We start from the raw sequence: 14,977 nt of genomic DNA on the forward strand, positions 1-14,977 counted from the left end.
TTATAAGCACCTTGCCTTCTGGAATATGCAAAAAATGAATTACAACAGGATATGCAAAAACTTTAAAATTTAGCTGACACTGGGCAATAACAAAGAAGATATACGAAAGGTCCTAAGGATGTCTTCTCTTAATTGTGGACTATCAGAAAACAATAACATCAAAGGACATTATCAAGAAGGTGAAAAGACAACCCACAGAATGCGAGAAAATACTGGCAAATCATATAGCTAACAAGTGGCTTGTATCCGGAATATACAAAGAATTCTTACAACAGAACAACTGAACAGAACAATAAAATGACAACAAAATTAAAAATGGGCAAAGGACATAAATAGGCATTTCCCTAAAGAAGGTATTCAAATGGCCAATAACTGCATGAAAAATCACTCAACAGCATTCATCATTAGGGAAATGCAAACCAAAACCACAATGACTTACCAATTCAAACCCACTATAATCAAAAGGACAATAACAAGGGCTGGTGAGAATGTGGAGAAATTGAAACCTTCATACATTGCTGGTGGGAATGTAAAACGATGCAGTCACTATAAAAATAGTTTGGCAGTTTCTCAAAATGCTGAACAAAGTTACCATATTATCCAGCAATTCCACTGTTATGTACTGTATATATCCAAGAGAACTGAAAATATATGTCTACACAAAAACTTGTACATGAATATTATGGCAGCATTATTCACAATATCCCAACAGTGAAGACAACCTAAATGCTAATCAACTGATGAAGGGATAAACAAAATGTAGTATATCCATTCAGTGTGATATTATTCAGCCATAAATAGTTATGAAGTACTAATACATGCTACAACATGGATGAATCTTGAAAACACTGTGCTAAGTGAAAGAAGCCAGACACAAAAGGTCACATATTGTATGTGCCCACTGATATGAAATGTCTAGGAAGGGCATATCTGTAGACAAAGGAAGTAGATTAGTGGTTGCCTGGGGCAGGGGAGGGGGGAATGGAGAGTGACAGCTAAGGATACAGGATTTCTTTTGTGGGTATTGAAAATGTTCTGAAACTATCAATAGATTGTAAGATGGGTGCACAACTCTGTAAATACTGAAAACCACTGAACTGTACACTTTAAATGAGTATTATGTTAAATGTATCTCAATAAAGCTGTAAAAAAAAAAAAAAGAATACAATATAAATAAAAAGAATAATGGACAAGGAATCAGAAAAAGAGGTAAACACTAGCTGAGGTCTGATCCCAGCTTGGGCATCAACAATTTGGGGTACCTTGGGGAAGTTACTAGCCTCTCTGGGCAGCAGTTTTCTCAAAAGGTTGCTCTAAAATGGATGTTCTCCATTTGAACTATATATACACTACGCTGCTGTTTGCCATCTCTCCTACCTTGTAGCATGAGAAAGAGGCAAGTCTCTGCTTTGAAAAGGTCACACAAAATTAATTAATTAATTAATTAATTAAAACTAGAACGGGGAATTGTTTGATTCCGGCAAATCTTAAGACTTAAACGTCCAAAATAATACAAATCCCACTAGAGAAATTACAGACAGTAAGAGCTCAGCAAGGAGTCTGGATATGGATAGCCTTTGTTTTTCGATTAGCTAGACTTTAGATCAATCAGTTAACCTATCTGACTTTTGATTTCCTCATCCAAAAACAAAACCGGGTAGGTTACATAGGTGTCAGCTGGCTATGAAGTTCTCAGCTATGCACTCTATAAGGTGATGATTTTCACATTTTCATCTCCTTCTTATAAACAAGCAAAACAACGTGACATTTTTTCAAGCTGTTCACAGCTGGTAGCTCTATTAGTGGCAAAAATTGAGACAAATATTTCACCCAATTAGTACTACCCGATCAAACTATATTCTGAAGTGTACATACCAGTTAGGATCAACACACAGTCAGACCACGTGTAAAATCACACAAATTCCCGATTGCTTCAAATTATTGCAGCAAAATTTTTCTCATGCAAAATTCGATCAAATTCTCAATCACAATTCAACTGAATTTCACTCAATTAAAACTAGGCTTCAGTAAGACCTTGGTATACCAGGTCTAAGCATGAAGCAGTGAGATCAGTTTTCTAAAGTGAGCTGATACAACATATCTTAATAGTGCATTGTACGCCTCTTACATAAGGGCTTGCTACCAGGGGAAGAGCCAAAATCAGCAGTGAGCTTTTCATGATGATGTGATAAACCTGGAAGGGAACGGTAAGGACTCCAATACCACATGGCAACCAGCTGGGTGGCTGGGAAGGCAGCCATGCAAGAGACTGCAGAGAAGGAAACGCAGCTTCAAGGCTTGTCTTCCTTCTCTATACCCTCCTGCCTCTCATGCCTGCCAAGCCACCTACCATGGGATGAGGTGGTAAATACTGATAGATGGAGATAATGGTGGTATCACCTAGGGAGGCCACGAGGGGAGGGAGAAAGATGGGAAGAGGAAGCACAAGAGATGCAAAGGTCAGGGAAGCTCCAGAAGCCACTGAAGAAGACATGCCCAAGGGACGGGCTAGTTCACATCACTTCTGGTCAGTCAAGGGACTAAAGCATAGCTGTCTCTCTAATGCCCTAGCTATTTCTGGAAAAGAAACACACACACACACAAAACTTTTGGGTCTCACGTCCAAGGTCACAGCTGAAATGGAGAATTAGCTTAGCTATAATGGAGAATTTAAAATAACAAAAGATAAAACATGACCAAGCATAAAGAGTTTAAAATCTAAAATAGCAATTCAAAGCCCAGGCAGGAAAATAAACCAGCGTGGTAATGGGTTTTGAGCAAATCTAAGTTTCAAGTTATTTGTTTTTCAATCAATAGAATACAGAAAGCAACAATATATTTCTTCTGATAGGTCTGGTCCAAAGTGCATAAGGGAAAAAGATATACCATTTGGAGACCACTATTCAAAATGGCTTTTCTGAAAACACTCTTTTCAGCTTCAGAATCTGAACATTCTCTCAAATAAAACTGTTATTAAACTAAAAGGTCAGTGTTTCAGGATGGACTACTTTAAAAGAAGCACAGAAAGGCCAACTTTGCCTATTAGCACAGTGAGTTTCCCGTAGATCTTTGAGGACTGGCAGAGTTTGTGAAATGAGAAAAAGTAAAAACGAGAAATTTTCAAGCCATATAAATCAGACTGGCCACAGAAACCTGCAAAACTAGTTCAGGCTCAGTAAGTAGGGCTCTATAATTTTCACATAACGTACACACCTCCCTTTTAAAATGTATTAAGACAAAAGGATGCTTTCTTCACATAGTTGTACTCTGTACTTGCTAAAATGTTCTCAGAAGCGATTTTAATTTTTTTCTCAATGGCATATGTATCTCAGTGAACACAAAGACTGGCATTTTGTCAGTTAGTTAAAGATGATACAACACGAACCATAAAACGTGAGAAAAAGTCAAGCATTACAATTGCTTGGTTATAGCAAGTCGGCCCTAAACCCTTTATTTGAAACTACTATTGAAAATAAGAAATATTTGTATTAAAAGCAGCTCAAATTTTTGTTCGTTTTTAGTAAACAACATTCTAAACAAATGTTTTGGTTAGTCCAAAGTCAGCTTTACTGACTGCCTAGCAACCTTTTGCTCCTCTTAGCCACATTCTAAATTTCTAAGTTAAATTCTTAAGAAGTTTTAAGAATCTCTAATTTCTAATTTCAGGATCAAATAAAAAACTCCTAACCTTATACTACATGATTCTTAGTATTCTTAGGAACTGTGAATACCATGGTCTTAATTCTCAGAGAAAGTGTAGCATAAATTTATTACACCTCACCTGTCTTCTATATTACATGACAATGTCCTAATTCTGTTTTCAGAAACTGGTTAAACGAGGGGTAGAGAGGGAAGGGGTGGAGAAGATGGGACACTATAATATATTTAAGACAGTTCCTTGAATAGTGGACAGAAATGACTCCAAAAGATGAAATGACTTTATGAATGGCTCATCATCTATGAAAAAAACAAAGACTGAAAATACAACCATGATTGGAGACTTACACAGATTCCCTGGACCTCAAGGGACATACCAATTTCCTTTGTAACTTTTTCCGCTATGACTTTCCCTTTCTTTCATTTTCCTAGCATAATCCTTACAGCATAATTCCCTCCCCAATTACAGTATTTCTGAAACAATCTCTGCAAGTTACTTAATAAAAATTATGGCTTGCCTATTAGAAAAATGTCAGGTCCTTTGGGATTTTTCCTTTATTCCATTTCTTTCTGGTTTTACCATTTACTGATACATACCTTGTCCAATTTTATAAGCCCTGTTATTTTCATATGCTAGTTTAAAAACACCAAAGAGAACTATGAAAATCTACTCTCAGAAGAAAATAAATGTATGTAATTGCATAACACAAGCAGCAGATTTTAGATAAACACTGGACTCTGCCAGGACTGAGACAGCTGAGCCAAAGCTTATACCATAAGATACAGCCAAATTAAATTTTCAGCTCCACAGAAATATCCATTAATCTTATAATTTCAATAAATTCATTAATACAAAAAAAGCACTGATGGTTTAAAAAATAATAATGGAAGCATCCATGCAATCAATGAAATACAACACACAGTATATCAGAAGTAAATGACTCACAGCATGTGGGTTGCAGGATAAATCTTGTACTGCTCCTTATCTTATAAAAGGTACAGAGTTTGATTAGAAGAGTCAAAAGATGGCTAGAATAAATCTCAGGGGTTAGAAAGAAACACGTAACAGTTTGCCATTATCCATTTGTGGCACCATCTAGTTAGCAGACAAACCTGATTTAAACACACACACAGAGTGTGTTAAGTATGATGATATTCAGCTGAAAATAACATTTACTATCACCTTAAGGATAACGTATCCTAAGACTGCCTTCAAAAAAATGCCATTTGTCTAGATACCTGGCAGGGTAACTGAGGCCACTTATACATTAAAGCTAACGACAATGTTGGAATGAAAATCCTTAACTGCACTTTCAAAACCATAAATATCGAATCAGAAGGCGCCGTGTTACAGTTTGGCAACCTAAACATTAACTGTATCAGGTTAATGGCTTATTTTGTAGTATTATTGCTCCATCAGGATTTATATACCTTCGTAAATTTCTAATTTGAATGGCATAATATGCAAATAATGTCCATTTTATTGTTTGCTTCACAACAAGCACTCGTGGAAACCAGCTCCACAATACCTTCTATGTGAAAGCAAACATCAATACCAGACTGCAGATGCTGTAGAGCAAAAGACAAGCTCATCACTCATATTCTACAGTTTCCACATTTTTAAGCAGACAATTCATAAAACCAGTATTGAGAATCACATACACCTAGTATTTCATGTCTTAATAACCTGAATAATAGTTGCAAGACCTCACAAAGCCTCTAGGAAAATAAGATCTATAATTTAAATTAAAAAATAATAATTACCTCTGGATATTGCTTTTTGATGCATAGCTTAATTTTTTTGTTTGTTTCACAAAGGGATGTATTTTGTTCACTGGAGATAAAACCAGCAATTCAACAGCGTTAAATCTCCAATCCCAAATGAAGTACCAAAACCACCCAAACCTGCTTCTTTCTTTCCAATAGTCCTGAGTGTGGCTGCATTCAAAGGTTTCTCCATAAAGAGTCATGACATTCAAAGAGGACCAAGTTGGAAATAAAGGCGGTTCCCATCTAGCCCTGGTTTTGCCACAATTCATTTTTGTGATTTTGCTCAAAAACACATCACTGCTTTAGGCCGAAGCTGTCTCCTCTATAAAATGAGAACCCAAACTAGAAAATCTCCAACAGCCATGCCCTTACACAGCAGCGTTAAACGGGACTGAATTCATGCTTGAGCCTCCACTTCCCCTAAAAGCCCGGTAACATGAAGGTGAAAGAATAAAAGGGTCTATCGTTGACAACATATACTGCCAACTGTTCCTCTGAAGTGACACTCCACTCATTTGGAAAAACTGTCTGTCAAATACCCTGCAAACTAACAAAAACATCCTCTAGGCTTTACAGACAAAGCAAAAATAAAGAGGGAAGGAAGGACAGGGTGGGAGAGGGAGCAATATTGTGCAGGCTCTTCTAGGCATACAGCAGATGTTCAATAAAAATGTGTTAATCGTTTGATCTGTGGAGTCAAACATCAGTCATTAGGTGAAATAAGTCACCAACTTTTTGGGTAGCTTAGGGACGATTTAGAAAAAACGTAGCACACACTCTGCAAAATCGCATATAATCTAAGTAAAAAATGTGGGCTGCCACTCAAAAAAGAAATTCAAGACAAATATGCGCCTTCTCCCCAACTCTCCACACCACTGCCGCCACCACCACCCCAGGTTTCTGCTCCTGTGGACCCTCCTGTACAGAAAATTGAGCCACCACTACCAACAGTATATTATTTATAAAGGAGAGAAGGATGGGTATTCATTATAAGCTTACTGTACTGGCTATAAGGTTTATTTTAATGCTTAAGCTCAGGTTTCTATTCTCTGGTCAACTATATGAAGTTATTTTTGTTTGTTTAATTATTTTCTCCCAAATCAAGTGACCTCAAGGAATACACAAACTAGGGAAATCAATCAATTCACTAGGTAGTAAATCCACATTGACTTAATCCTACGCTAGGCTTTGTAAGAGACAAATGGTCCCTACCATTAAGGAGATAAGAGTCTGAGTTATTAAAATTGTACTTTGAGGGTTTAGTATTAATGACACTTACAAAGGCGGGCTGTAGTCATGGAGTATTTCATGAAGGAGGACGGACACAAGCAAGGACGTACATTAGACAGATGGAAAGGAAACCAAACAAAGCTTGTTTGTAAGAAAAAAAAAATTGAAGGGTAAATTATGCTCAATTGTGAGGAGCCCTGAAAACTAGGCAGGAGTTTGGATAAGAAATATTAAGAAATAGGGCATCATGGACAGTTGTTTAAAAATGAAAATAATGAACATTTTGGTACATGATGACTCTTTGAATTATGGTTTTCTCAGGGTATATGCCCAGTAGTGGGATTGCTGGGTCATATGGTAGTTCTACTTGTAGTTTTTTAAGGAACCTCCATACTGTTCTCCATAGTGGCTGTATCAATTTACATTCCCACCAACAGTGCAAGAAGGTTCCCTTTTCTCCACACCCTCTCCAGCATTTATTGTTTCTAGATTTTTTGATGATGGCCATTCTGACCGGTGTGAGATGATATCTCATTGTAGTTTTGATTTGCATTTCTCTAATGATTAATGATGTTGAGCATTCTTTCATGTGTTTGTGGCAATCTGTATATCTTCTTTGGAGAAATGTCTGTTTAGGTCTTCTGCCCATTTTTAGATTGGGTTGTTTGTTTTTTTGTTATTGAGCTACATGAGCTGCTTGCAAATTTTGGAGGTTAATCCTTTGTCAGCTGCTTCATTTGCAAATATTTTCTCCCATTCTGAGGGTTGTCTTTTGGTCTTGTTTATGGTTTCCTTTGCTGTGCAAAAGCTTTTAAGTTTCATTAGGTCCCATTTGTTTATTTTTGTTTTTATTTCCATTTCTCTAGGAGGTGGGTCAAAAAGGATCATTACAGCTCTATTTACAATAGCCAGGACATGGAAGCAACCTAAGTGTCCATCAACAGATGAATAGATAAAGAAGATGTGGCACATATATACAATGGAATATTACTCAGCCATAAAAAGAAACGAAATTGAGTTATTTGTAGTGAGGTGGATGGACCTAGAGTCTGTCATACAGAGTGAAGTAAGTCAGAAAGAGAAAAACAAATACCGTATGCTAACACATATATATGGAATCTAAGAAAAAAAAAAAAAAGGTCATGAGGAACCTAGGGGTAAGACGGGAATAAGGATGCAGACCTGCTAGAGAATGGACTTGGGGATATGGGGAAGGGGAGGGGGAGGCTGTGACGGGGTTGGGGAGTGGCATGGACATATATACACTACCAAGCGTGGGACGGATAGCTAGTGGGAAGCAGCCGCATGGCAAAGGGAGATCAGCTCAGTGGTTTGTGACCGCCTAGAGCGGTGGGATGGGGAGGGTGGGAGGGAGGGAGACACAAGAGGGAAGAGTTATGGGAACATAGGTATATGTATAACTGATTCACTTTGTTGTAAAGCAGAAACTAACACACCACTGTAAAGCAATTATACTCCAATAAAGATGTTAAAAAAAAATGAAAATAATGCAGTGAAATGGGGCATTACAAGAAGTCTAATCTGGCAAAGATATGCAGATTAACTGGATGGGGAAAGCATAAAGCAAGGAGTGGTTCTCAAAGTACAGCCTCATTCTCTCCGCCCAGCCCCCCCCCACCCCAATCCCCCAGCAGCATCACCTGGAACTTGTTAGAAATGCAAATATTTCAGACCCACCCCAGAACTATACATCAGAAGCCCTGGGGGGAGGGGCCCAGCAATCTGTGTGCTAACAAGCCCACCAGATTTCAGATGCTCGCTCAAGTTTGAGAGACACGGGCTTAAGGTGATGAGGATACTGGCCATAAAGATGGAGTCTAAGATGCAAGGGCTTTCATGGGAAAAACTGGTCATCTGTTACTGACCGAGAGATGAAAGAGAAAAAAGTCAAAGGTGCACCCAGATGCCAGAAAACTAATACCCATGATGGTCAATTAAGGAAAGAAGGAGAGGCTGTTTGGGGAAGAAAGATAATGAGTTCAGTTTCAGACACATTCAATTGAAAGTAATGGTAGAATCACCACATGGAATTGTACGCAATTAGATATTTGAACCTGAAATTCAGATTTGATTTGAGACTTGGCTGGAAATGCTGATTTGGAAATGACTGTTACAGATCTGAGCTCAGTGAATTCTCTTGGAAAAAAATAAAGTGTATAAAGAGAAAAGAGTAGAAGGCTAGGAATAGGCCTTAAGAATTCATCAGATGAAGGAGAGGAGAGAAAGAAGAACATCATTAGCGACAAGGAAGGAATGGAATGGAATGGAATGGAGTGGAATGGAAGAAACGAACCAAAGTACCATGTACAGAAATGATAAACAGATTTCATCTCATGTGCCAATTCCGATCAACTGGCAGCAGCGGCCTGGGGTGCTGTGTGTAGGACTCCAAGGCCTAGTCCAGGTTCAGGAAGGAGGAAGATCTGGCAGCATGGCTTACAATTACCTATCATCCCAGGGAGTGCATGGAAATCAGATGGTTTGGGCATCGGGAATCAGTGGGAGGAGAACAACGGAAGGCAGCAATTATAGGCCTCTCTTCAAGTTTAGAAATGGAACAAAAAGGAATGAGGTGGAAAAATTATAAATAAAAGATGATTTTCGCAATTGGTGGAGATCTGTGCGTGTTTGAAGGGCAGTCATAATCAATAATCTGCAACTAAATTATAAAAGACTGATGAATGCTAGTGATTGTTGCTCAAAAGTAATTTAGAGAGTAAAATGTATACATTATTCACAAATAACTGGTTGTACAGTAACACAGACCAATTCACATTGACATATCATATTTCAGTCCACCTTCCTAATTACCACACTGATGCAAGCAAGGTTCATAGCACATTTTTTAAAATGTATATTTTATAACAGTAAAACAGTGGACAAGCCTACTTCCATGTGCTAAAAAGCTTTAACCAAGACTAATGTCCTTACCTAAGTAATTTGCTTTGGTAAATAGAAAGTCAAAACAATTCCAATACTTAGAGTCATAAATCATTCTTCCTTCTTCCTATTGTTATGAACTAGTGTGTGCTTTTTCGCAATAAAAACTGTATTTTATCCAAAAAATCCATTAACTGCTAATAAAATTCCTAAATTCAACTAAAATATTTAGTACTTCAAACTCTGACCAACACTTTTTTCTAAGGGAGATTTTAAATGTATCTTTGCACATAATCAAAGCCTGAGGAAATCAAAAGACTCAAAAGTCTGAAAATAAAATCTATCTTCTAATCCACCTACAGCCCTGGGAAATGTCAACTAACTCCAATCTCATGACTTTTCTTCTTTTAAATGAAAATAAAAGTTCTGACCCAATTACGGCCCTTTTTATAAGGGGAAAAAAAAAAAAAAAACAGAGTCCTATTTCTAGATACTGGCCCACTACTAGGCAGCAGAAATAGTGAGAGGATCACATATAGTCAGACCTCTGGGCTTCAGTGGCTTCATTTACAGCCCATTAAGGGTGAGATGCCAAAAAGGATCTATTTAACCCCACAAGCTAACCACTGCAGAACAACGGCCTCTCCTGGGAAGTTTTAAATAAAGCAGATTTTACACCCATGCTTGATTCATATTTTATTTATGGTAGTTCAAATATATTAAAACTGTGAGACAGCATAATACATATTGGTATAACACTTCTCATTAAACTACTGTGCAATACCCTGTGCTTTGTATTTTTTATTTAATTCACACTGTGATAATTAGGTCAGCCTCTCTTTTATCTATAACCCTGTTATTTTTTCCTTCATCTAACGAATACCCACTTATTGTTCAGAAAACACTATTTCAATGTAGTCGTAAGTGGTCATAATCTCTAATAAAACAAAAATAATTCTCTGTGAAGCACTGTGGAAGCTCTGTGAATTCAGTGATCAGACGACTTCACCGTCTTTAAGACACAAGACTGTGCACAAGAATTTCAAGAACAAAGGCCCTGCCCTATCTTTAAATGCAAGAATGTACTTAACCTTTTTTCTAAAAAATAAATTATCCACAGTCAACTTAGACTGAACAGAAGGTAATAGTAAAAACATTTATTATGATTATATCCCTAATGATCCACAAATTTCCTTCATACCAGTGTTATATAGAGAAAGGAGGTGGAACACTTTGTCTTTCAGAAGCAGTTCATTTGTGTAACTTACACCATGTGCTATGTAAGGCTCCAGGATGTAAATCCTTCAGAACACCTGGGATGACATAAAAGGTCCTTGTTCAGACCAGTGGTTTTCTCCCTCATCAGCCCCTATGCTGCCTTTCTGTAGCAAATATTTTGTAATATTCCCTTTACCATGATGAAAATAAATAGATGATAATACAGACACGAGAGTTTTAATCAATATAATACCCTAAGTGTAACATTAAAAAGAGAAATAAAGAGAAACTGATTTATAGGGCTTCCCTGGTGGCGCAGTGGTTGAGAATCTGCCTGCCAATGCAGGGGACACGGGTTCGAGCCCTGGTCTGGGAGGATCCCACATGCCGCGGAGCAACTCGGCCCGTGAGCCACAACTACTGAGCCTGCGCGTCTGGAGCCTGTGCCCCGCAACAAGAGAGGCCGCGACAGTGAAAGGCCCGCGCACCGCGATGAAGAGTGGCCCCCGCTCTCTGCAACTAGAGAAAGCCCTCGCACGGAAACGAAGACCCAACACAGCCAAAAATAAATAAATAAATAATTTTTTTTTTAAAAAAGAGAAACTAATTTATAATGAATAATGGCATTTTACTATGTAAATGCTCAAATCTACACTAGATACAATAAAAGAGACTGACTCGAGCTTATAAGTTAAACCACCACAAATGCAATAGCTCCAGTTATGGCAACAGAGCAGTTGCATTCCCAGAAAATTCAGTGTATCTTAAAACCACAGAAAATATACTTTCTGTTGATACATAAAACACTTAAGTTGTGGGCTGGGTAAGCAGATTTTCAGCTACGTCAATTTCTGATGGGACATTCTGAAATCGAGGGCACAGGACAATCGTTCAAGGGGGCAGAACTATCCGAGGCGTTGCAAGATGTCTAGATCCCTGCCCACCCCACTAAACACCAGCAGCTCCCCCACAAATTTCCCAAATGCCTCCCTGGAAGCAGTACTGCCCCGCCACTGAGCACCACTGTCTTAGACCAGGCTAAAATACTCACCCTGATAAAAAAAGATAACCATGAGAAACCTAGCTACTTTAAGGTTTGTATGACAACTGACAGTCCCAAATAACGCACTTACAGTAATGCACTTTTCAAACACAGATAAATATTTGGAGATGACAGCAAAGTGCCTTCCTCCCATATGATCTCTGCCTCGAGGTGCCCAAGTATTACCAGCTTCCTCTCTCTCCATACTCACCAAAATCACATTTGCCCAGTCCCACTCATATAGATCATCTTGATTTTCCTTAGGGTATCCAAAATCACTTTGTGCTAATCATCATACTGTCTATTTTTTCCCTCTCCTGATGCCTCAAAAAATGTCATACAAGGACTTCATTAAGAATCCAATGGAAATGGAAAGTGGGTACAAATTACAGCCTAAAGACCCAAGCTCACTGTTATAATATCACAAGAATGCACACAGATACAGGTTGATACCCATCTACCCAAACTATTCAAATGTATTAAGCATTCACAGACATTTTCAGATTAATGCCTTTAAGAGAACAATTTCCCAAGCACAGATTTATTTCAAGCTGCCACACTTCCCATCAAAACTATCTACATCAGATAGCTCTTGGACAACTAAAACTATATGTTTCATAGGTGACAATATCAGAATTAATATTGAACAAACAGTTCAATAAGGCCATATCATTTTTATATTCAAAGAAAATGAGAAAAGGATTTAAAGTTATTAACTCTAAATTAACTTATAATAATTCACAGAGATTCCATTTTGAAATTAAGGAAGTGAACGGTTTAATAAGGAACAATTTCTCCATAAAAACAAAAAATAAATTAGCTTTCACTACAGCATATAATATGAAACTATCTAGAATAAATGGTAGGAAGGCAGCAAGAATAAGTACAATCTAAACACATGATACTTTAAAAGAAATGAATTTACGTTATTTTAAACTCTTTTAAAAAGTGTTACAGGTAGAGGTCCCTAGGAACTACTTTAATGAAACTCATAATTAGAATACCAACTTATTCTCTGTAAATAGTAACGTCCAATGTACGTGATGATTACATAAAATAATTTGCTAAGTAATTTGAGATTTCCCCTTGGAATTTTCTTACTAAACCCTCCCTCACTTCTACCCCATCACCCACCCCCACTTTGTTTTGTATGAGTAAACATAAACCTTCTCTAATTTCATGACAAACTGTAAATTAAATGAATCCAAACTAATAAGATTTTGCTCTGTGCTTTAACACTTATAAACGGCTTTAACATATTTGATCTCAGTTATATAATTTATAGAGAATTTAACAGTAAGAAATTAATCTAAGACATTATTCACATATAATATAAAAATATCTTTAAAAGAATAGTATAAAATGTTCAGATTTAAGTTGATATGCATCTGAAACATGGCCATAAAATAATTATAATGGTATAAAACGCCACACATGAAAGACCTTCATTTTATACTCACAACCATGGGTGGGTGGGTGGGTTTGTGTGTGTGTGTGTGTGTGTGTGTGTGTACACTATAGGATTGTGAAATACAGAAGCATGTCATATTTGATTTCTTTTAAATGGACATAAAAACAGAGCTCAATGAGCAGAAGAACAAAATTTTAAAGAATCAGGTTTAAAGAGACCTGCGTTCTCTTCCTGACTCTACCCATAAATTACCAATGACGTTTCTCTTGAAGATGATATGAAGTGAAATGACGAGGTATTTTAAGTCCAAAAATGAACTCATTACAAAAACAGGAACTCCCTTCAACTGAAGAACCACGAGCCTTTTGTTTAAAAAATCCTGACTGTGTAACATTTCATTGAGCCAATACTATATTTTGCAAGAGGCTATTTTAAGCTGTATATCCTTCAGAATGTCAACATGCTAGGATTTACAATTTCTTCAACCTACAGAAAAGATTATGTAACAAAAGAATTTGTGGTGCATCTTTCAAGAGGATTTAGGATCTGGCTTGATGTCCAGGTCCAATTACATAAAAGTATTTTAGCTTCTGATCTCCAAGGTTCACATATTTATTGTAAATGCATTTGATCTGACAGTAACAAGACAATCTGAATCTCTTTCATTGTCTTTGAACACTGCTAAAGTCACAGATTATGACGAATGATGAGAAGACTAAAGGGTAAAGTAAAATTGATGTTGATCAAGTATTGTCTAAAAATTCACTTTCATGGCCAGTTTAAATGCTTATTAAATCTTCCTCTTAGAAACATGAAGGCTGGTGGCAATGAGAAAGACTCAGACGAGGAAGAGCAATATATATTTTATACATAAAACGATGAAAACTTGGAAGCAAATTAAATATCGAAAAACAGGAAAATGATCAAATAGTAAAATACAACAGCCATATAATAAAATACTAAGCTAATATTAAGAAACAGGTATTAAAGAATATTAATCCCAGGAAAATATTCTCACAAGTACGTGAAAAGGACTAGATACTAAACTGAAAATACTGTGGCTCTTCATTTTGTTTTGTGTGTTATGTGTCCAGCTCTGAAAAAAGCACAAGAAATACATACACATATGTGGCCTGGAATGATATATACAAAATGATAATGATTATCTTTGAATTTTTCTTTCTCTCTTTATACTTAACAGTTTTTTTTTTTTTACCAAAAACACACTTTTACATTCATAATCATTTTAAGAAAAATTCCAGTTTTTACAGAAACCCTTTATCAATTCAATCATGAACATCAAATGTGCAAATTATATCAGTTTAGCTAACAGAAGTTCAAAGCACACTTACACCAAAAGAGAGCTGGCTGGGATTAAAGTGTCCCCAAAACGAGCACCACAAGATTCAAGGAAACAAAACTGGTTTTCATTTCCTCCTTTTACCCCACAGCCATCCTGCCTACACCGCATTAAAAGAGACTATGTATTCTTTTTTATTTTTAAGGTTCTTTTTTCTTATTATTTATTTTTTATACAGCAGATTCTTATTAGTTATCTATTTTATACATATTAGTGTAGATATGTCAATCCCAATCTCCCAATTCATCCCACCACCATCACCCCCACCCCTGCTTTCCCCCAAAACAGACTATGTATTCTTAAAAGGCATATTACTCAAAGAAAATACAATCACACACCATGACTATAATAAAGTCTGGGGGAGCATTATTTCTAGCACACAGTTTCT

The 14,977-nt window shown here is 36.9% G+C and overlaps 1 protein-coding gene across 1 annotated transcript in view; it reads right to left on the minus strand.

Annotated features, from left to right (window-relative positions):
* Window positions 1-14,977, minus strand: part of CHCHD3 (coiled-coil-helix-coiled-coil-helix domain containing 3) — a 286,866-nt gene that overhangs the window by 222,955 nt on the left and 48,934 nt on the right. The gene's annotated exons all lie outside the window — the stretch shown is intronic.

This window comes from Eschrichtius robustus, chromosome 8 (genome assembly GCF_028021215.1).
Source record: "Eschrichtius robustus isolate mEscRob2 chromosome 8, mEscRob2.pri, whole genome shotgun sequence".
Classification (NCBI taxonomy): Eukaryota; Metazoa; Chordata; class Mammalia; order Artiodactyla; family Eschrichtiidae; genus Eschrichtius; species Eschrichtius robustus.